General features: G+C 43.2%; 1 protein-coding gene across 1 annotated transcript in view; it reads right to left on the bottom strand.

Annotated features, from left to right (window-relative positions):
- The window catches only part of LOC124717200 (arylalkylamine N-acetyltransferase 1-like), a 113,709-nt gene that overhangs the window by 84,829 nt on the left and 4,386 nt on the right, over nt 1–24,494 (bottom strand). The gene's annotated exons all lie outside the window — the stretch shown is intronic.

The following is a 24,494-nucleotide window of genomic DNA, read 5'->3' on the forward strand; positions in this document are numbered from 1 at the left end:
GTCCGAATTTTCATATCCAAACGAAGAGTTGGAAATGGTCAAATATAGTATCAAACTGACCAGGAGAGGTCTAATTTTACTTGCGAGTTATCAGGGTAAAGAAAAGAAAAACGTAATTAGTTATTTGAGGGGAAAATTAAAACATTTCACGAACAGCTGCTGCTAGCTATGTAACTGAAGTGTGAAAAAGTTTATCTCTTCAAGATTTAGGTATATGGGTCGACCAAAAATCTCAAAAATTTTCCATTCGAATGCCGTACTGTTCAGAATCGGTGTGGTTAGCACACTGAGCTCGCATTCTGGAGGACGACGGTTCAAACCGACGTCCGGCCATCCTGCTTTAGGTTTTCCGTGGTTTCCCTAAATCGCTTCAGGCAAATGCTGGGATGGTTCCTTTGAAAGGGCACGGTCGACTTCCTTCCCCAAACCGACGCGACCAATAACCTTTCCCAAAATCAACCAACCAACCTGTCTGAATCAGTATACCAATCAGGCAAAGTCGCTGTAAGCATTGAGGAAATCATCCCATCGCCTCACAGCTTTCAGATACCCGTTTAGTAAAGCACCGTGTCCTGCTGCGTGAATAACTCCTTGACTGCCTGCTGCACATCCTCGTCTTACAAGAATCGCCAACACTTCTTGATCGCATGGTGAGAAATCAGGACTATAGGCCGAGTGCTCGTGTGTCCCCCACATGAGTTGCCGTAACTTCTGTCTCACCACGTTTGAGATACAGCGACGTGCATCGTCAGAAACCAGAAGCAACCCTTGGTGCGAATGCTGCCCCATACACGTTCCTCATTCTTCGACGGGTGCTACAGGTGTTTGCCCGTCGGCAGCCAAGAAAAGATTAAGAACCCTTTGGTCCTGTTGAGACACATATGGTAACAATGGTGCCAAAGTTCACCTTTCCTCATTTACCACACACACATGTCGAAAAGACACGAATGCCACAATGATTCCTCGACTAGAAGTCGGTGCTTATATACCTGCATCGAAATCCGCTGTGCTGCATATACGTTGTCGCAATGCCCTCTAATGGAAACTTTTCGATCGCTTCTGATATTTTGCGTGCAAAAATGTTCATTCGTGTGATATTTAACTGCTCATGTGTTCAGAACAATTCTTGAAATTAAAAAGGAATTTAAAAAATTGTCAAATATTTTGTGAAATAATTTGTCTAAAAGTAAAATAAAAATAAATTAGAGAAATATGTCACGTCTTCGAACGACGCTTGAAATCTTGTACAGTAAATGTGATGCGACAAATGTTCCTGTAATCTGTTTTATTTCTCAATTGCAGATAAATCATTTCACAAAACATTTAGTCTTTTCCCAAGTTTTTTTTTAAGTTACGTAACAGGTCGTACCAACCGAAACTTGGCAGCCGGAGAAATACTGGTTGGAGAAGCAAATAAATTACGTATCTGCTCCACCGTTTTTTGCCTGTTTCCTCCACCGTCGCATCTCAACCGGCAGAAATCGGCCATAATCGGAAGCCTTCGGTCTAATAGCGTATTGGCCTTGAGATCCTACAACAATGGAGCGAGGTAGCGGCGGTGTCCAGGCTCGAAGCGGCTCCTGGGCAAGAGAGGCAAGACTGCGGGCTTCTGAATGGGCTTTCATAGCGAAAGAAGAAACTGAACATCCATTTTATTCTTTTATCGGGTATTCAGATGGGTGCTCCCTAGTCGGCCTGTGAGGCTGTCAGTCGGTCAAGGTAGACATGCCAAAATGTCAGTTTTTCGTTTGGAACAAAGTCCAAAAAAGGAGACAGCTCGCCTCATACACTAAGCGTCCTGAAAATTAGTGCCAGAACGAACGTCTATAGCCTCTTCTCGTTACGTCTTTGCTATTACCTCATGCTATTACCAACGCTGAAGAGCCAAATAAATTGGTACACCTGACTAATATCGTGTAGGACCCCATGAGCACGCAGAAGTGCCGCATGCCATCGACTCAACTAATGTCTCAAGTGTTTGAGGTAACTGACACCAGGAATCCTTCAGGGCTGTCCATAAATCCATAAGAGTACGAAGGGGTGGAGATCTCTTCTGAACAGCACGTTTCAAGGCGTCCCAGATATGCTCAATACATATTCTGGGGAGTTTCGTGGCCAGAGGTAGCGTTTACACGAAGAAGAGTGTTCCTAGAGCAACTGTGTACCATTGTCCTGTTGGAATTTCCCAAGTCCGTCGGAATGCACAATGGACGTGAATGGATGCAGGTGATCAGACAGGATGCTTACGTACGTGTCACCTCTCAGAGTCATATCTATACCTATCACGGGTCCCATATCACTTCAACTGCCTAAGCCCCACATCATTATAGTGTCTCCACCAGCTTGAACAGTCCCCTGCTGACATCCGGGACGCATGAATTCATGAAGCTGCCCTCATACCCGTACACATCCATCCGCTCGATTCAATTTGAAACGAGACTCGTCTCACCAGGCAGCATGTTTCGAGCCATCAGCAGTCCAATGTCGGTGTTGACGGACCCAGGCGAGGCGTAAAGCTTCGTGTCGTGCAGTCATCAAGGGTACACGAGTTGGCCTTCGCCTCAGAAAGCCGTTATCGATGATGTTTCGTTGAATGGTTCGATCGCTGACACTAGATGATGGCCCAGCACTGAAATCTGCAGCAATTTGCGGAAGGGTTGCACTTGTGTGACATTGAAATATTCTCTTCAGTCGTCGTTGATCCCGTTCTTGTAGGATCTTTTTCGCCCGCAGCGACGTCTGAGATCTGACGTTTTACCGTTCCTGACATTCATGGTACACTCGTGAAATAGTCGTACGGGAAAATCCCCACTTCATCGCTACCTCGGAAATGCTGTGTCCCACCGCTCGTGCGCCGACTATAACACCACGTTCAAACTCACTTAAATGTTGATAACCTACCATTGTAGCAGTAGTAACCAATCTGACAACTGCACCAGACACTTGTTGCCTTCTTTTGGTGTTGCCGACCGCAGTGCCTTATTCTGCCTGTTTACAAATCTCTGTATATGCCTACATCAGTTTCTTTGGCTCTGGCTCTGAGCACAATGGGACTTAACTGCTGAGGTCATCAGTCCCCTAGAACTTAGAACTACTTAAACCTAACTAACCTAAGGACATCACACACATCCATGCCCGAGGCAGGATTCGAACCTGCGACCGTAGCGGTCGCGCGATTCCAGACTGTAGCGCCTAGATCCACTCGGCCACACCGGCCGGCAGTTTCCTTGGCGCTTGAGTGTATTTCCAACAGCTGTGTATAATCGAGTACAGTAAAATCTCACGCTTTATGCAGCGGCGTAGCTCGCCCGCACTACTCAGCAAAGATAACACAATGGACAAATTTCACTGAGTCAGGGAAGACGGTCCATGAAGCCCGCGGTGATATGAACAATTGCAGATAAACCTGTGCAAGCTTATTTGTTTCTTTTCGACACTCTATATCTGAATGTTAATAATGTTCGTTTAATCCGTCTTCAATTGCTTTTATTGTAACACCTGTCACAGATAGCAGTTTGAAAATGCTGGTACACTGAAATCATCCGCATGAGAGGAATTAAAGTAAAACATTCGGAAGCAGATGAAACCAAACATTACACCTGCAGATAATAAATAGCAGACAATAAAACCTGAAATACCATTTGAATTTTGAAAGGCATAGATAAATACATTTCAATACTCTTCTCACTTAAATACGCTTCTCAATCGACCTGGGGGAAACCATACTTTATCGCAGAAAAAGAACAAAAAATACTTACGTAAACGCGGTATAATTTATCTGTGGTAGCAATGTCTCATTTTAAGGGCGTATTGTAGACATTTTGTTGTACAGTGAAATACTGAAGGAAAAGAAGGTAATACTCACTTCAGTCGTTTGGTAACCTCTGAGCTTCTTCGATCTCTGAATCTGAAGTACACAGTGATGAGTGGCGACTCAACGCATCCGGCAGCGTTCGGAAGCGACGTGCGACAGAGCTTCGCGCATCAGTTTAAGCAAGTAGCTTAAAATGCCGTGTTATTTCTTGCGACATTTCCTTTAATTTGTCTCTAAATAAGGTCAGTGGGGTTAAAATTGCAGTGGTACGGCGTTAACCTAAACGACAACCTACCCACAGACTGCGCCGTTTCATCAATAATGTACTCAAGGGGTTCAAATTGCAGGCGTTAATCCAACGGCAATGTGATTCACAGGCTGTGCCGCTTCCGCAATACTGTGCTGATCTACAACGTAAGCTTCAGCTTGTTTCAGCAATTCAAGCTTAATCGCAATAGGATCGATATGTACTGCTTTTCCTATCAATCAGTTTACAATTTCTTCCATGCTCCAAGATTTATCTGGCCGACGCTCAGTCTTAACACAGTGATATGAAGCTTTTTGTAACTAAAACATTGCTAGTCTCTATTTTAGGTAGGATATCTTCGAATCATTTTAGAAACACTACACTATTCATGCGTTCGTGATACTCCATAGTATTTTTGTATTTAAAAAAAATCAATTTAGAACTTGAAAGGTGGCTACACTGTGTCACAGAGCCAGAGATTGCGCCAAAGGGTATTATTCTGCCGCCTCCACTGGCGCAGTAGTTGTTGAGAGAATGTCGAGGCAGTTGCAGTTCAGAGGTTGCCGTGGGCAGTGCTTGTTGAGAGGATGTCCAGAGCAGTACTAGTTGAGAGCATGCCGTGTGCAGTTATTGTTCCGTTGGGCGAGAGAGTAGATGCTGTTCGGTTGCTGTAATGTATATATGGAAGATGTTGCAATGATCACAGTGTGTTTTTTCGTCAATATATATGGAGGTAACAAAAAAATTTTTTATTTCAAATTTCCTAAATAACAATGCCTCTTGGTCACAGGTTCAGTCAACAAAGCATCTGGCTCGTGTTCAGGTATTAGACTGTAATTCTGGTTTCTATGTGCAATTATAGTATTTCTGGTTTTTTTAATTACTTCATTGTAAATGGTGTATAAAATTTCTTGTCGTATTGAGGAAGAACCGTGCCAGATACATGTACGTTGAGTCACACTACCACACGCAGAACAGTTACACTTGTGCTTTATTGTTTGGTAGCTTTTATAGTTGCAGGGGACTTAATTAATCAATTGTTTTAACGGAAATTTCCCTTCATTCTTTATTGTTATTTTATGCAGTCAGATTGCGTACTAATACTAGTCAGGGCCAACCGGTTACGAGACTTCGTAACCGGACACACAGCTACTAAAATTATTGCATTTTAAATAATTGAGCCCCCATGCAAACTTTCCAGAAAACCACAGTTGCTTTCTATATGAGCTATAATCATCTTTTTCCATTTACCGTCGGATTTTGTAACCCCTTTCATAGACCTGCAACAAAGCGTATCGGTTATCAGTCACTGTTTCGTCAGTCAACACTTTTTGTGTCACATGTCCTGCGTAAACACATCTTTCGTCAAGGTAATAAATTTTCCGTTTCTTGCGTCTTAACTATTGAATCTGCTGGAGATAACGCCTCCTCCACAAAGCAGTATCCTCTCTATCTGTAATTACTGTATTCCGTTTCCTACTTTCAAAATGAAAACAGTATCTTTTATCAGTTCATTAAATGTCTTTCTTCTGAAAGCAGGCAAGTGATCGTCATTATGTACGGCCCGATCTACACTGCTGGCCATTAAAATTGCTACACCACGAAGATGACGTGCTACAGACGCGAAATTTAACCGACACGAAGAAGATTGTTGTGATATGCAAATGATTAACTTTTCAGAGCATTCACAAAAGGTTGGCGCCGGTGGCGACACCTACAACGTTCTGACATGAGGTAAGTTTCCAACCGATTTCTCATACACAAACAGCAGTTGACCGGCATTACCTGGTGAAACGTTGTTGTGATACCTCGTGTAAGGAGGAGAAATGCGTGCCATCACGTTTCCGACTTTGATAAAGTTCGGATTGTAGCCTACCGCAATTGCGGTTTATCGTATCGCGACATTGCTGCTCGCGTTGGTCGAGATTCAATGACTGTTAGCAGAATATGGAATCGGTGGGTTCAGGAGGGTAATACGGAACGCCGTGCTGGATCCCAACGGCCTCGTATCACGAGCAGTCGAGATGACAGGCATCTTATCCGCATGGCTGTATCGGATCGTGTAGCCACGTCTCGATCCATGAGTCAACAGATGGGGACGTTTACAAGACAACAACCATCTGCACGAACAGTTCGACGACGTTTCCAGCAGCATGGACTATCAGCTCGGAGACCATGGCTGCGGTTACACTTGACGCTGCATCACAGACAGGAGCGCCTGCGATGATGTACTCAACGACGAACCTGGGTGCACGAATGGCAAAACGTCATTTTTTCGGATGAATCCAGGTTTCGTTTTACAGCATCATGATGGTCGCATCCGTGTTTGGCGGCATCGCAGGGAACGCACATTGTAAGCGTGTATTCGTCGTCACCACACTGGCGTATCACCCGGTGTGATGGTATGGGGTGTCATTGGTTGCACATCTCGGTCACCTCCTGTTCTCACTGACGGCACTTTGAACAGTGGCCGGTACATTTCAGATGTGTTACGACCCGTGGCTCTACCCTTCATTCGATCCCTGCGAAACGCTGCATTTCAGCAGGATAATGCACGACCGCATGTTGTAGGTCCTGTACGGGCCTTTCTGGATACAGAAAATGTTCGACTACTGCCCTGGCCAGCACATTCTCCAGATCTCACACCAATTGAAAATGTGTGGTCAGTGGTGGCCGAGCAACTGGCTCGTTACAATACGCCAGTCACTACTCGTGATGAACTGTGGTATCGTGTTGAAGCTGCATGGGCAGCTGTACCTGTACACGCCATCCAAGCTCTACCTGACTCAAAGCCCAGGCGTATCAAGGCCGTTATTACGGCCAGAGGTGGTTGTTCTGTGTACTGATTTCTCAGGATCTATGTACCCAAATTGCGTGAAAATGTAATCACATGTCAGTTCTAGTATAATATATTTTTCCAATGAATACCCGTTTATCATCTGCATTTGTTCTTGGTGTAGCAATTTTAATGGCCAGTAGTGTACTTTGTTTATTGTAGGCGCTTAATTCCTGAAGAAAAATGTGTGCACCTTTGACCACACAGCATTTGTAACGAATTCATCACATTTTCCTAAAGCGGTTGACAATTTCTTGTCTTTCCTGGAGCTGACAGCTTACCTGTATCTCGTCTTTGTTTAAGCGTACGCATTGCACTTGTCACAGAAACTCCGGTAGTGTCGGATGTTATTGCTGCAAGTTCTTTTCCCGGTAGCGACAGAAGTCTCCCGATAACTTCTCTAAAATGTTGAGAAGCGTCAGTTTTTCCCGCTTCTTAACGACGCAGTTTCAGCAATTTTCACCGTACACGTGGGAAACACGAAGAAGAGAGGAGCACCACAGTAACTGCCCGCGAGATTGTTGGGAAGCAGTTAGGAGGTGGGGGTGGGGGGGGGGCCGGAGACGTCCCTCCATTTTCTTCAGTACTCACAACGGGAGAGCTTCTTCGCACCCTGCTACCCCCTGGATGTTTCTTCACAATGACGTATATTACTGAACGCTCTTGTACTGGAAGATAACCACTCATCAGAGGGATGTGTACGGGTATGGAGACAACCTCATGAATCCATGGATTCTGTATGGCAGCAGAGGACTGTTCAAGCTGATAGAGTCTCTGTAATGGTGTGGAGCGATATGAGACCCCTGATATGTCTAGATACGACTCTGACAGGTGAAATTCAAGACATTTCTGTGATAAGAACAGTCACGCCTGATAATATTTGTACCTGAGAACAGCGTTGACGTAAACTGAGAACCAAAGACACGATGCGCATACCTGAGATACCTAAAGAGTTAATCACCTCTGGCACAGCATGTTACTATGTAAATGTAAAACATCTCAGGCGTGAACTGTCAAAAAAATTACAAGAAATATTTACAATATTATACAGAAATCCTACACCACACTCTACGAAACAGCACCAAATCGACGTGAAATCGGTATCTTAGAATTTCAAGTGAAATATAACGAGAAAAGTCAGCAGATACTGTCACACCAGGTGTTATACAGTATATACGTCAGGTCAACGTAGACGAAAGTCTCCCTCTTATTTATATAATTTACAAATATAAAAATTAATTACAACATATTTATTTGTGGAATTCGTTATAATGAAAATTATGACTGCAATTTCAGCTATACCTCAATAATTCACGAAATTCTTCACTTACAAAAAAATTAAGTAAAATAGAACTAGTCCAAAATTTAAGTCCAATAGAACTATAGTACATTGTAATTCTCAAACTTTGTATACGTAGGTACTTGAAAATGGAAATCTTCCGAAATAGCTGTCGAAATAATCAATAAATGTTTTAAGCAATGATACTGGAACCCTACTTACAATGTCCTTTCAAGACGTAAGTTTCACTGCAGGACCAATTATCAAGGAAATAAAAAAGTAACTTATAGTGGAACCGTCGGTATGCAGGCTAGTCACTATATCTACCACACTACCACAAGTATGTGGACTTCGTGGTATTTTTACTATGATACTGTATCACGAATCTCAGATTTATTAGGAAAAAAGTGAAAACTTAAGCGTTTCGGCATTTCATGTTTAAAGGAGAAATTGAGTGCATATTTACAAAGTAAGGCGACACGTACCTTTAGAACTATCAATAACATTGTGCACAGAATCGTTCGGAGGAAGCGACTGTACACTGTGATTTGAAATAAGAAATACATGGTGTAAGCGTGTAGGATACTGATCAGCGAAACTGTTGCTGTCTGTTGTTATTATGGAACGTCTTCGTTAGTGCTATTATAACATAAAATATCTATCTAGTACATAAGTAAGTTTTACTTCAGATGGCGTAATCACACCCGTGAACGTCTGCTAAGAGCGCTGGCCAATCGCCTCGCAAGTGTTAGCTTGCACGAGAATCAGTAGCGACCAGTATATACACGTGGTGTATGTACCTCGCTCCCTATTGGCCGTTGGAAGCGACGCGCAGTGGCTTGTTGGTCAGAGAGTTTCATGGGAGCAAACAACTTCTGCTGAAGCGACGTTCTTACTCGGTACACAGATTCAAACTGAAGTGGAAAAAATTTAGAAATAGCAATAAAAATTCTTACAACCCCTCAGGCCCGCTGGGCGACGTGCGCAGCAACAACTCCATCCAGAATGAGATTTTCACGCCGCTGCGGAGTGTGCGTTATTTGAAACTTCCTGGAAGATTAAAACTGTGTGCCGAACCGAGACTCGAACTCGGGACCTTTACCTTTCGCGGGCAAGCCTTCTGCAGACTGAACTACCCAATCACGACTCACGTCCCGTCCTCAGAGCTTTTTTACTTCCGTCTGTACCTCGTCTCCTACCTTCCAAAATTCACAGAAGTTCTGCGAAACTTGCAAGACTATTGTTAAGTTTGGAAGATAAAAAAATGCACGGAAGTATGTTTTTTAACACAAACCTACGTTTTTTTTAATGGAACATCGTTAGTTTTGTTAGAACATCTGAACATATAAACAAATACGTAATCAGTGCCGTTTGTTGCATTGTAAAATGTTAATTACATCCGGAGATATTGTAACCTACAGTTCACGCTTGAGTACCACTCCTCCGCTGTTCAATCGTGTGTATCGGAGAGCACCGAATTACGTAGGGATCCAAAGGGAACGGTGATGGACCTTAGGTACAGAAGAGACTGGAACAGCACATTACGTCCACATGCTAATACCTTTTTATTGGTCTTTTTCACTGACGCACATGTACATTACCACGAGGGGCGAGGTACACGTACACACGTGGTTTCCGTTTTCAATTACGGAGTGGAATAGAGTGTGTCCCGACATGTCAGGCCAATAGATGTTCAATGTGGTGGCCATCATTTGCTGCAGACAACTGCAATCTCTGGCGTAATGAATGTCGTACACGCCGCAGTACATCTGGTGTAATGTCGCCGCAGGCTGCCGCAATACGTTGTTTCATATCCTCTGGGGCTGTAGGCACATCACAGTACACATTCTCCTTTAACGTACCCCACAGAAAGAAGTCCAGAGGTGTAAGATCAGGGGAACGGGCTGGCCAATTTATGCGTCGTCCACGTCCTATGAAACGCCCGCCGAACATCCTGTCAAGGGTCAGCCTAGTGTTAATTGCGGAATGTGCAGGTGCACCATCATGCTGATACAACATACGTCGACGCGTTTCCAGTGGGACATTTTCGAGCAACGTTGGCAGATCATTCTGTAGAAACGCGATGTATGTTGCAGCTGTTTGGGCCCCTGCAATGAAGTGAGGACCAATGAGGTGGTCGCCAATGATTCCGCACCATACATTTACAGTCCACGGTCGCTGTCGCTCTACCTGTCTGAGCCAGCGAGGATTGTCCACGGACCAGTAATGCATGTTCTGTAGATTCACTGCCCCGTGGTTTGTGAAACCCGCTTCATCGGTAAACAGGTAGAACTGCAACGCATTCTCTGTTAATGCCCATTGACAGAATTGCACTCGATGATTAAAGTCATCACCATGTAATTGCTGATGTAGCGACACATGAAACGGGTGAAAGCGGTGACGATGCAGTATGCGCATGACACTACTTTGACTCAGTCCACCGGCTCTCGCAATGTCCCGTGTACTCATGTGTGGGTTCATGGCAACAGCAGCTAACACACCAACTGCACCCGCGTCTCCTGTGACGGGCCTGTTACGGACCCGTTTGCGTGCTACGACCATACCTGTTGCATACAGTTGGCGGTAGATGTTTTGCAATGTGCGGCACGTTGGATGCTCTCTGTCCGGGTACCGTTCTGCATACACCCTGCAGGCTTCAGCTGCATTTCGTCGACACTCGCCATAGATGAGTATCATCTCCGCCTTTTCAGAGTTCGAATACACCATGGTCACAGTTCCTACAACACTACACTGTCACAGACGTCTGGTAACACGGTTTACTACAGTTGGTCTGCGTGCGGAGACGAATGCAGAATAACAATAGCAGCAAGCGCTACATGCGGACACTGCGACAGCTAGACCAAACCACAACAATGCACTACAGCCACACTCGTAGACACGGTCGTCATCGTAAACATGTCCCTGCAGATGCTGCTCGCCGACCGTGGCCCGTGTTTGTTACTACACGAAACTGAACGTCGGAGGTTTCAAGCGTCAACTTTAGGTTACAATATCTCCGGATGTAATTAACATTTTACAATGCAACAAACGGCACTGATTACGTATTTGTTTATATGTTCAGATGTGCTAACAAAACTAACGTGGTTCCATTTAAAGAAACGTAGGTTTGTGTTAAAAAATATACTTCCGTGCATTTTTGTATGGTTTGTATTAAACAATTACGCTAGCCCCTCTCCTCACGTTCTGTCTGTGGAATCGGTTCGTCAGTATTTGATGTGGTCTACGAAATATATCTAGCGGTAACGTTAGGTGACTCACCCTGTATACGTTTGTTTTTATTCAAATATCGTCCAGTTGCAGATCTATGCAGTTCATTGTTAAACTGTCCTGTAGAACAGACTGTACCGTGCCACAAATAACATATACCATACAAAGTGACACGGCCCCGCAGGCGTTAGTTGGGATGGACACGGGGAAAACATCAGATAACGCCCGAAGACCAATCAATACCTTGAATACGTGTGAGTGATGGGGAGCACGAGCAGGCACCGTTTCACTAATAAAAGCCTTGTTTACCTTTAAAATTATACAACTTTACTAACTTAATTTTAAAATAGTAACTGAACATTCGTTATCATGAACAGCAAGATCCTCAATATAGGTTCTTAATTAAAGTTCATGAAGTATTATTTTAACAGTTCAGAGAATAGCTCTCAGAATCAATTTGCAACGCTTAAAACTAAAAATCCCTTTTCAAACAAAGGACAAAAATACAAATTTCATATTGCAAGGTTAAATAAAAGATTGTAACGCCACATGGCAATACCAAAATTTTCCTAGATATCGCCTGTGACCTCTGAAGGCAATAAAATATTTATCACAAAATTTTAATTAAAACAACAACTTAAATCCAATAAAGTCTGGTTACTATCAACGTACAGTCAAACCCCGTAGCCTCTATGATGCGCCCCGTATCACAAAATATTTTCCTTCCTTTTAAACACTTTGCGCCATTAACCTCCCTACATGATATGTATAGTACACTCAAGGAATTACGACGAATAATTAAGCATAAATGTTATAATTAAAGAGGTTTGTAAGTTACTTTTGAATACATTATGGGAGTGAACAGTGATCAATATGTTACAAATATTTACTATCAAAAACAGTCTTGATCACAATTTATTTATTACGTCACCGTATTAAATAAATTGTGATCAAGACTGTTTTTGATAGTAAGGTATGTAAATCTTTTCCTATCAAAATAAAAACACACAAAGCAGCTCTTAAGCTGAGTGGTTACATCCGTTAAAAAATATATACACAATACATATCTTTTGATTCCGTCGTGTTCGTGCGCTGTTGTGCACCGTGCTCTCCTTGATGATCACATGCGGCACGGGAAAGATTTTCCACGATGTACAAAACGTTGACAGGGCAGAACCAACTTACAAATTGCGTACCGGGATTATAAGTCGATATGGATGCGGCTTGCAAATCTTAAAACGGGCGAGGGAGTAGATGCGGTACTACTGAACACTTCAACTATACCGCACCGCACAAAACAGCAGTACGGTGGGGCAGACAAGAGGCAAATCAACAGCTCTTCAGTTGAAACTTCCGGGCTTAGGGGCCGTGGCCGATGTACAAAATTTCCACCTAACGTTTCCATCTGCGGGAGACATCTTCTGAGATCCCCCGGCTACTGCCACTGAGGCTCCAGGTACTCTCGAATTTATATTCTTCATCTCCCAGTACTTACTGCAGCCTACATCCTTCTGAATATGCTTAGTGTATTCATCTCTTGGTCTCCCTCTACTATTTTTACCCTTCACGCAGCCCTCCAATACTAAATTGGTGATCCCTTAATGCTTCAGAAAATGTCCTACCAACCGATCCCTTCTTCTAGTCAAGTTGTGCCACAAACTCCTCCGCAATTCTATTCAATACCTCCTCATTATGTTATCTACCCATCCAGTCTTCAGCATTCTTCTGTAGCACCACATTTCGAAAGCTTCTACTCTCTTCTTGTCCAAACTATTTACCGTCCATATTTCACTTTCATACATGTCTACATTCCATGCAAATATTTCCAGAAACGACTTCCTGACGCTTAAATCTATACTCGATGTTAACAAATTTCTCTTCTTCAGAAACGCTTTCCTTGCCATTGCCAGTCTACATTTTATATCCTGTCTACTTCGACCATCATCAGTTATTTTGCTCCCCAAATGCCAAAACTCATTTACTACTTTCAGTGTCTCATTTCCTAATCTAATTCCCTCAGCATCACCCGCTTTAATTCGACCACCTCCCATTATCCTTGTTTTGCTTTTGTTGATGTTCATCTGATATCCTCCTTTCAAGACACCATCCATTCCGTTCAACTGCTCTTCCAGGTCGTTTGCTGTCTCTGACAGAATCCAGTAACTATTAAAAATTGTATACCCTAGACGCCGCAAAAACACACACACAGTTTCTAATGTTCCTACTTGTGTTACTGTATTATTTATTTAACCTGATCTGATTAGGGCCCTCAGGCAATCTCTTGTTTCGGACTAGGGTATGACACATACCGTACTTCTTTACATCATAGTTACATAAGAAATGATAATTTTAATATGACAAATAGTATTAACCCTAGGACGCCTAAGAGGTGGGGGAGAGGGGTTCGTTGAACCCACAATTTTCTTATGTCCCCTGCTTTTGCCCAACTAACTTTCATACTACATATTCCCCTTGAGTTATTGTTTGGTGGGTATTTTATGAAACGTTAGTGTCAATATATTTTATAGAAAATTCCTGCTTTGAAAGAAAAAATACACAAACTTATTATGGTTCCCACAATCCCCCCCCCCCTTAGGCTTCCATGCAATAGAAAATATCCCTTAGTAGGATTTCGTATTTCTCATCTCTACAAAAATGCAATTTCGTTTCTTGTTGATTGGTATTCTTGATATTCACAACAATCGGTTTACCTTCAGAGGAAGTGATTTTTTATGTCAGTCAGCTGTTATTTATCTTGTAAACTTGCAATGAGTTAGTGCAGTTCCCTACTGTTCACACCCAGACTTATAAATGACTAAAAGAATACGTGACTCGTCTTTAGAAAGAGTTCTGGTTGAAATTTTAGATGAAGATTCTGGCTCGGGGAGTGAAAGTGAATATGAGGATGGTGTTTAGGAACACTGCACCAGCTAAGAATACTGGGGAGTGAGGAAGATAGCGTTGGAAAGAAGGATGTACTGGGGAAACGAGTGCATACAGGGGCAACGGTAATCAATAATGTCGCTTTAGTATACACTGACAGCCAAAACATTAAGATCATTGCCCACTGCGACCCTGAAAGCCTCCTGTTGGTGCTACGGGCACGTGACGCAGTAAGGAGACGAGGTACGGGGAAGAGAGACGAATGGACAGACATTACAGCGAAGGTAGGGGCCACAGAAATCCCCAGATGTAAGTGGTTTCGACAAAGGGCACATTGTTGTGGGTCTGCGGCTGGAAACTAGAATCTGTGAAACGGTGAAGCAGGTCGCTTGTTGGTGTACTACTGTCGTGAGCTCCTATGGAAAAGTGGTTGAAATGACAGGTGGACCATATGGTATGGGACGACCACATCTCATCACAAAACATAGTGGTCAGGGGATCCCCCCTGTGTTATCCAGGGTAGGCAGCGATTTGTGGCAGATCTGATGGCAGTGTTCAATGCTGGTGCAGACACAAGTGACGCGGGGCAGACCGTTCAAAGGCCACTGTTGAACGTGGGAACGAGTTCTATATCACACGACCCCTACATGTTTCTGTGTTGACCGAACGACATCTTCAGTTATGACTGCAGTGGGCACAGCATCACCGAGTTTTCACCTTGGATCAATAGAAACGTGTCGCCTGTGGAATAAACCGCATTTCTTGTTACCCCAGGTCGTGAGCGCAGAATTATGCCATGGGGTGTACTGAGTTGGGCTTCCACGGGATATGTGGTGGTAATTTAAGGCATTGTGACAGCAGTGAACATCACTGCGGACCGCCTGCATCGCTTCTTACTTGATGTCTCCCCCTACAGCGATGACATGTTCCAGCAGGATAACTGTCCGTGTTTCAAGGTCAGAATCGTGCTGCATTGGTTTGAGAGGCATTACAGTGAATTCATATTGATGTCTTGGCCAGAAATTGTGCCTGATCTGTACCCACTGGAACACATGATGGGTACCAGCTGCATGCCCATAAACCACCATCCCATAATTTACTGGAATTGCTTGATCTGTGCTCAAACATCTGGTGCCACCATACTTCAGGAATCCTGCCAAGGACGTGTAGAATCAATGCCCATTAGAGTCTCTGTCGTACTGTATTTGACAAGTGGAACAACCTGGTATTAAACATGTGGTCCTAAAGTTTTGGGTCATCGGTGTACATCTCATTAACTGTCTGCTGAAACTGGAGATGTTATTCAGTTCTCTACTGCGGGAGGTTATTCCAGAGTCGCGTACCTGTTACTGAGAAGGACTCCGAGAGTGTGGCTGAACGACATAATGCGACAAGAAGTATCTGAATGGGGGATTCTGCCATGTTTTTCAGATAAGAGCGTTAAAGTCAAGGAGAGATATGAGAGACAATGTACATCAATAAGACAATAGAGAGAAGAGAGTGTGCGGAAATCTCTGCGCTTCTCTGCACGCAGCCAGGACAGCTGTGTACATGCTGGTGAAATACGATCGAAGAGTTGAACATCACATATATAGCGAACACAGGCATTCATAACCTACATCTACATGTACATGGATACCCTGCAAATCATATTTAAGTGCCTGGCAGAGGTTGAACTTTTTCGATGTACTCCGTCAGTCCTGAGGATCCCACAGCGCGCAGCAGTATTCTAGAAGAGGACGGACAAGCGTAGTCTAGGCAGTGTCCTTAGTAGGCCTATTACATTTTCTAAGTGTCCTGCCAATAAAACGCCGTCTTTGGTTAGCTTTCCCCACTACATCTTCTGTGTGTTCCTTCCAATTTAAGTTGTTCGTAATTGTATTACCTAGGTATTTAGTTGAATTTACGGCCTTTAGATTTGACTGATTTATCGTATAACCGAAGTTTAACGAATTCCTTTTAGCACTCATGTGGATGACGTCACACTTTTCGTTATTTAGGGTCAACTACCAATTTTCGTACCTTCAGATATCTTTTCTAGATCGTTTTGCAATTTTTTTTATCTTGTTATGGCTTTATTAGTCGCTAAACGACAGCGTCATCTGCAAACAACCAAAGACGGCTGCTCAGATTGGCTCCCAAATCGTTTATATAGCTAAGGAACAGCAAAGGGTATCACACAACCTTGGGGAACGCCAGAAATCACTTCTGTTTTAGTCGATGACTTTCCGTCAGTTACTACGAACTGTGACCTCTCTGGCAGGAAATCACAAATCCAGTCTCATAGCTGAGGCGATATTCCATAAGCACGCAATTTCAATGCGAGACGCTTGTGTGGTACAGTGTCAAAAGCCTTCCGGAAATCCAGAAATACAGAATCGATCTGAAATCCCTTGTCAATAGCACTCAACACTTCATGTGAGTAAAGAGCTAGTTGTGTTTCACAGGAACGATGTTTTCTAAACCCATGTTGACTGTGTGTCAATAGACAGTATTCTTCTAGGTAATTCATAATGCTTGAACACAATATATGTTCCAAAATCCTGCTGCCGACGTTAACGATATGGGCCTTTAATTTAGTGGATTACTGCTACTACCTTTCTTGAATACTGGTGTGACCTGTGCAACTTTCCATTCTTTGGGTACGGATCTTTTGTCGAGCGAATGGTTGTATATGATTGTTAAGTATGGAGCTAATACATCAGCATATTCGTAAAGGAACCTAATTGGTATACAGTCTAGACCAGAAGACTTGGTTTTATTAAGTGATTTAAGTTCCTTTACTACTCCGAGGATAATTACATCTACGTTACTCATGTTGGCAGCTGTTCTCGATTCGAATTCTGGAATATTTACTTCATCTTCTTTTGTGAAGGCATTTCGGAAGGCCGTGTTTAGTAACTCTGCTTTGGCAGCACTGTCTTCGATAGTATCTCCATTCCTATCGCGCAGAGAAGGCATTGATTGTTTCTTGCCGCTAACATCACATACGACGAGAATCTCTTTGAATTTTCTGCCAGGTTTAGAGACAAAGTTTCGTTGCGCAAACTGTTATAACCATCTCGCATTGAAGTCCGTGCTAAATTTCGAGCTTTTGTAAAAAATAGCCAATCTTGGGGATTTTGCGTCTGTTTAAATTTGGCATATTTGTTTCGTTGTTTCTGCAACAGTGTTCTAATCCGTTTTGTGTACCAACAAGGATCAGCTCCGTCGTTTGTTACAGGAGCAGTGAGGTTTCCTGAGAAAGACCTTGCAGGATAACATGACTGTAATAAATAATTCGAAGTATAAGTTTCTTTTCCAGGGCAAGAGCGGAGAGTTTTTATATTTTTGTAGGGCACGGAGAGATGCAGATCTCTTGTAGCACAATGCAGTTACGTGCTCAGTCCAATTTAGATTTTCATCTATTATTAATCCTAGACTCGTTGCTAAAGGAGAGAAGTTGACATTTGTCTCAATTAGGCTTAGAGATGGTAGGGATTCCTGATTTTAGGAGTAATGAACCTAGATTGACCAACAAATGCCGTTTGGGTTTTGGATGGGTTGAGCTCAAACCCTTTATCCTGTGCCCATTTTGAGAGCGCACAAAGGCTGGTATTGAGAGTCTCGATAACTGTCTCCAGGTCTATTGGTTTTGCACTTGGATACAATTGGAGGTCTTCAGCGTACGTGTGTTATTTACATTAGGACAAAAGTGATGACACATTATTGACACACAATGAAAAACGTATAGGACCTAATACCGAACCCTGCTTGCACTGTGACGATGGTGCCGGACGAGACGTATTGTTGACGAGGCATCAGGTATGAGCGAAACTTTGCATTGCACTTGGCGAGAAATTTATGCTGCAAAGATTGACAAGTAAAATATGTAAGTCCACCTTTACATAAGATTAAAGCCTTTTGTTGAGTGCATTATAACGGTAGTGTAATTTTTTTATATTCCGTCAATATGAGGGGTGTTTGAAAACTCCGTGCAAAGTCCGAGAGATGGCGCCACCGGCGCGTATCGAGGTCATGTTTATTTAGTAATATCTTTGGAAAGAACGCACGCCAAGTTTCAGCCATATTGGTCTATTTCTTTATGTTTGGCATTCGTGTGAATCAAAGTATTCGAGTGATTGTCAAAAAATGGACGAAAAAGAATTGCGTGTGGTGATTAAACATTACTTTATGAAAGGCAAAACGCCTCGGGCGACTAAAGAGAAGCTTGATAAACATTACGGTGACCACAGTTTGTAAGTGGTTTCAAAATCTTCGGAATGGCCACATGGGCACAAGTGATGCTGAACGTTCTGGACGCCCTGTGGAGGTTACAACTCCAGAAATCATTGATATAATCCATGATATGGTGATGGATGACAGAAGAGTTAAGGTGCGTGAGATTGCTACTGCTCTGAGGATGTCGAATGAACGGGTACATAATATTGTGCATAAACATTTGGACATGAGAAAGCTATCCGCAAGATGGTTTTCGCGATTGCTCACGCTTGACCAAAAACGGAATCGTCTGAAGGGTTGCAAGGATGGTTTGCATCTGTTCAGGAAGACTCTGTAGGGCTTTAGGCGTCATTTCGTTACTGTGGATGAAACATGGATGCATTACTATACTCCTGAGACCAAACAGCAATCTAAACAATTGGTTACCAAGGGAGAATCTGCACCAAAATAGGCGAAGACCAGTGCTTCGGCTGGAAAGGTTACGGTGACTGTCTTTTGGGATTTGCAAGGGATAATCCTCATCGACTATCTGGAAAAGGGTAAAACTATTACAAGTGCATATTGTTCATCGTTAATGGACCGTTTGAAAACCGAGCTGCAGGAAAAACGCCGGCGATTGGACCGCAAAAAAGTCCTTTTCTATCACGATAATGCACCAGCACACACCTCAGCAGTTTTAGTCGCGAAATTAATGGAAATAGGATTCCAGCTCGTTTCACCCCCCCCCCTCCCCCCCCCCCTCCCGTCCTCCTATTCTCCAGACTTGGCTCCCTCGGACTACTATTTGTTCCCCAAATGGCTGGCGGGACAAAGATTTTATTCAAACGAGAAGGTGATTGCAGCAACTAGTAGCTATGTTGCAGACTTGAACAGTTCCTATTATTCGGAAGGGATCAACAAATTACAACAGCGTTTGACGAAGTGTATAAGTGTAAAAAGAGACTATGTCGAAAAATAAAACAGGTTTATCCCAGACACATAAGTAGTTTTTATTTTTGCACGGACTTTTCAAATGCCCCTTGTAGTTATGTCAAATACTGAAAATCAAACTTTTGTTGCCTCTGGAAACCGTTATATAGGCAACATACAGCTGGTATTTCGGTGTTTATACAGGGTGGAAAATTATTGAACTATATGAATAAAAATATATAATTTAGTTACAAATTACGGCGAGCACACACTTTATTCAACATGTAAACGTCACTACAGACATTCAGATTTAGGTTATGACATGTCCGATATGCCTGCCATCATTGGCGATGACGTGGCGCAGACGAGTAGCGAAATTCTGCGTGACCCGCTGAAGTGTCGGAACGTCGGTAATGTCGATGACCTCCTGAATGGCTGTGTTCAGCTCAGCAGTGATTCTGGGGTTATCGGTGTACACACTGCCTTTAATACAGCCACACAAATAGGAGTCGCATGTCTTCAGATCCGGAGGATATGGCGTCCAATCGAGGCCCATGTCAGTGGCCGCTGAGTGCCCCATAGCGGTCTCCAAAGTGCACCTCCAGGACATCAAACACTCTCCTGCTTCGATGGGGTCGAGCTCCGTCTTCCATGAACCACATCTTGTCGAAATCAGGGCTACTGTGGACAATGGGGCTTAAATCATCATCCAAAACCTTCACGTACCATACGGTAGTTACCGTGCCATGAAGGAATATCGTACCGATTATTCCGTGACTGGACATTGCACACGATACAGTCACCCGTTGATTGTGAAGAGACTTCTGAATAGCGAAATGCAGATTCTTAGTCCCCCAAATGCGCCAATTTTGCTTACTGAGGAACCCATTCGAACGTATAACGCGCATACGAATTTCCATCATGCCCCGCGGACAATCGTGCAGTTTGAACTCTCTAACGCAAACCGTTCAGATGTTTTGGCGATTTTACTTCATATCGTTCAATAATCGTCACTCTGTGAATTAGTCACGCAAAAGAAACCTTTAGTAGCGAAAAAGGTAAATAACTCACAGAAATGTTTGACTCAGCACTGAATGTAGTATATCTTCAACTTTTCCTTACAAATTTTCAGTGTTACATTTTGTTACACGACAAGTGTTCCAACTGTAATCAGTTTGCCAGCCGCTGTGGCCGAGCGGTTCTAGGAGTTAAAGTCTGAAACTGCGCGACCGCTACGGTCGCAGGTTCGAATGCTGCCTCGGGCATGGATGTGGGTGATGTCCTCAGGTTAGTTAGGTTTAAGTAGTTCTAAGTTCTAGGGGACTAATGACCATAGAAGTTAAGTCCCATAGTGCTCAGAGCCATTTGAACCATTTTTGAACTAAACTGATCGTGATGACTGGGTGTTGTGTGATGTCCTTAGGTTAGTTAGGTTTAAGTAGTTCTAAGTTCTAGGGGACTAATGACCATAGATGTTAAGTCCCATAGTGCTCAGAGCCATTTGAACCATTTGAACACTAAACTGACACACAATATTTTTAGCGCAACGCAATCTGACTTTCAATAATCCGTACAAAAGAATGGCCCTGACTAACAATAACCTATACCTTTCATAAATCACTTACCTCACAAAAATCTTTGTTACTCGAACTACTGCAATACAGCGAGCGTCAATACTGCCAGCTAAATAAAAGATTCTAACTACTGAAGGCACTAACTACTGATAGGCATAGTTAAACAACTGAAAGATTTTGATAGAGAACAAACAACGTATTTACCTTAATAATATTCAAAAGTCATCATATATATATATATATATATATATATATATATATATATATATATATAAGTTCATGGCATCCAGTCTTACAAATTTACTCTTTCTGATGGAAACACGTCCAGATCGTCCGCTCTCAAAACTCTGCCATCTCTCTCCCCACATCCACCACTGCTGGCGGCTCACCTCCAACTGCGCAACGCTACGCGCTGTTCACATCCAACTGCCCAACACTACAATAGCGAATATTCAAACAATGCCAACCAGCCACAGCCTGCACACAGCGCAGTCAGTGATTTTCATACAGAGCGCTACGTGGTATTACCAACATAAAAACCTACACAGCCTACTGACACTGCTTATACATTTATTGTAGATTAAAACTCATTTATATATAGCAAATGTTTATATATCAATGTCCAATGAACATAAAGAGGTACAAATGGATTTTCTAACTAATATGATTGATCAATTTCCCAAATCTGTCACTTTTTATGGTTACGCGATCTAATATAAATAACGCAAGATGACTGACATCACCTACGTACCAAACACACTAGAAGACACTACTTTCAAAGATGATCTACAGTGGTGTGCAACCTCAGAGGAAATAAAATTTAGGTGATCACAGCTGATTAGCTTTATAGCCCTAACAAGCCGAAGCAGTTAGCAATATCACCATATCTACTGCGTCCAGTGCGTCGGATTGATGGTTCTCTTACACGTCTGCAACGACGGAAGAACTGAAGCCGCGAAATATAAAAAAAACAACCCTCATTCAAACACTAAGACGGCAGAAGACGGTCATCTGAATAGTATAATCTAATACTGTCTTCTCCCCTCTGTGTTCTACAAACGAGAAACGCGAACTCACAGCCACAAGGTCGGAGCTAATGTCTCAACGTGAGTGTAGGCAGAGGAAGTGCTCTCAATCACTGAACGCTGTGTACTCATCGAGGACTCTCTACCAGGAGCAAAGTCCAGAATCGTATAAGCTCTCATCAGCACAGTGCCTAACCGTTCTAATTTTAAAATCTCCTGAGAGCAAAGACAGCAGGTCTGTCTGTAGCAACAAAGCTGATACCGAGCGACTGTCAAACAAGGGCGCTCAAAACGGACGACCTCGTTCTCTCCACCGCTGGCTTCCCAGCAGAACTCGGCTCCCCTCCCTCGTAACTGCAGAAGGTGAATCACATTCTCGAAACCACGGAATATTCTCCCTCTCTACAGATTCTCCCGAACGCCGACCAACCATATTTCAGTCTTTTGTCGTCCAGTGCGGAAAGTTTGCGAGGAAATACCTATCCTCGTTAATTAGGATTACATACAGTGGTATGCTTCTCAGAGTAAGAATCTTCGGAAATAAAACCAGCCTGCTTGATTTCCGAGGTAACACTTCCTCGTTCCTCTCCGCTGCGTCCCAGATTTTCAGAGTTTTCGAAGGATTATCCGCTTATCCTTCCGGCGCCGATACAACGCAGGCCGGCCGCCGCAGTACTGTGCTTCAGCGCTCAGGTGCCCCCACTCTCCGTCTTGGCTACTTCCTGCATTAAGTAGGACCAAACACACCTGTGTGGCTCGCCGGAGTGGCCGAGCGGTTCTAGGCGCTTCAGTCTGGAACCGCGCGACCGCTACGGTCGCAGGTTCGAATCCTGCCTCGGGCATGGGTGTGTGTAATGTCCTTAGGTTAGTTTGGTTTAAGTAGTTCTAAGTTCTAGGCGACTCATGACCTTAGAAGTCAAGTCCCATAGTGCTCAGAGCCATTTGAACCAACTCCTGTGTGTAAGGCTTTTCCACCCAGGGCTTGAGTTACGGATGCTGTTTCATTTCCACTGGCGTTCCAACCTCTACCAGTATAGGCACTCATTCATTACGCCATTTTTATAATAAACACACTCCATCACCTTTCATGCAGTTTTTTTTTTTTTGGTCATCAGTCTACTGACTGGTGTGATGCGGACCGCCACGAATTCCTTTCCTGTGCTAACCTCTTCATCTCAGAGTAGCACTTGCAACCTACGTCCTCAATTATTTGCTTGACGTATTCCAATCTCTGTCTTCCTCTACAGTTTTTGCCCTCTACAGCTCCCTCTAGTACCATGGAAGTCATTCCCTCATGTCTTAGCAGATGTCCTATCATCCTGTCCCTTCTCCTTATCAGTGTTTTCCACATATTCCTTCCCTCTCCCATTCTGCGTAGAACCTCTTCATTCCTTACCTTATCAGTCCACCTAATTTTCAACATTCGTCTATAGCACCACATCTCAAATACTTCGATTCTCTTCTGTTCCGGTTTTCCCACAGTCCATGTTTCACTACCATACTATGCTGTACTCCAGGCGTACATCCTCAGAAATTTCTTCCTCAAATTAAGGCCGGTATTTGATATTAGTAGACTTCTCTTGGCCAGAAATGCCTATTTTGCCATAGCGAGTCTGCTTTTGATGTCCTCTTTGCTCCGTCCGTCACTGGTTATTTTACTGCCTAGGTAGCAGAATTCCTTAACTTCATTGACTTCGTGACCATAAATCCTGATGTTAAGTTTCTCGCTGTTCTCATTTCTACTACTTCTCATTACCTTCGTCTTTCTCCCATTTACTCTCAAACCATACTGTGTACTCATTAGACTGTTCATTCCGTTCAGTAGATCATTTAATTCTTCTTCACTTTCACTCAGGATAGCAATGTCATCAGCGAACCGTATCATTGATATCCTTTCACCATGTATTTTAATTCCACTCCTGAACCTTTCTTTTATTTCCATCATTGCTTCCTCGATGTACAGATTGAAGAGTAGGGGTGAAAGCCTACAGCCCTGTCTTACACCCTTCTTAATACGAGCACTTCGTTCTTGATCGTCCACTCTTATTATTCCCTCTTGGTTGTTGTACATATTGTATACGACCCGTCCCTCCCTATAGCTTACCCCTACTTTTTTCAGAATCTCGAACAGCTTGCACCATTTTATATTGTCGAACGCTTTTCCCAGGTCGACAAATCCTATGAAAGTGTCTTGATTTTTCTTTAGCCTTGCTTCCATTATTAGCCGTAACGTCAGAATTGCCTCTCTCGTCCCTTTACTTTTCCTAAAGCCAAACTGATCGTCACCTAGCGCATTCTCAATTTTCTTTTCCATTCTTCTGTATATTATTCTTGTAAGCAGCTTCGATGCATGAGCTGTTAAGCTGATTGTGCGATAATTCTCGCACTTGTCAGCTCTTGCCGTCTTCGGAATTGTGTGGATGATGCTTTTCCGAAAGTCAGATGGTATGGAGTAAGCGTTAACAACTATTTACAAGG

This window comes from Schistocerca piceifrons, chromosome 9 (genome assembly GCF_021461385.2).
Source record: "Schistocerca piceifrons isolate TAMUIC-IGC-003096 chromosome 9, iqSchPice1.1, whole genome shotgun sequence".
Taxonomy (NCBI): Eukaryota; Metazoa; Arthropoda; class Insecta; order Orthoptera; family Acrididae; genus Schistocerca; species Schistocerca piceifrons.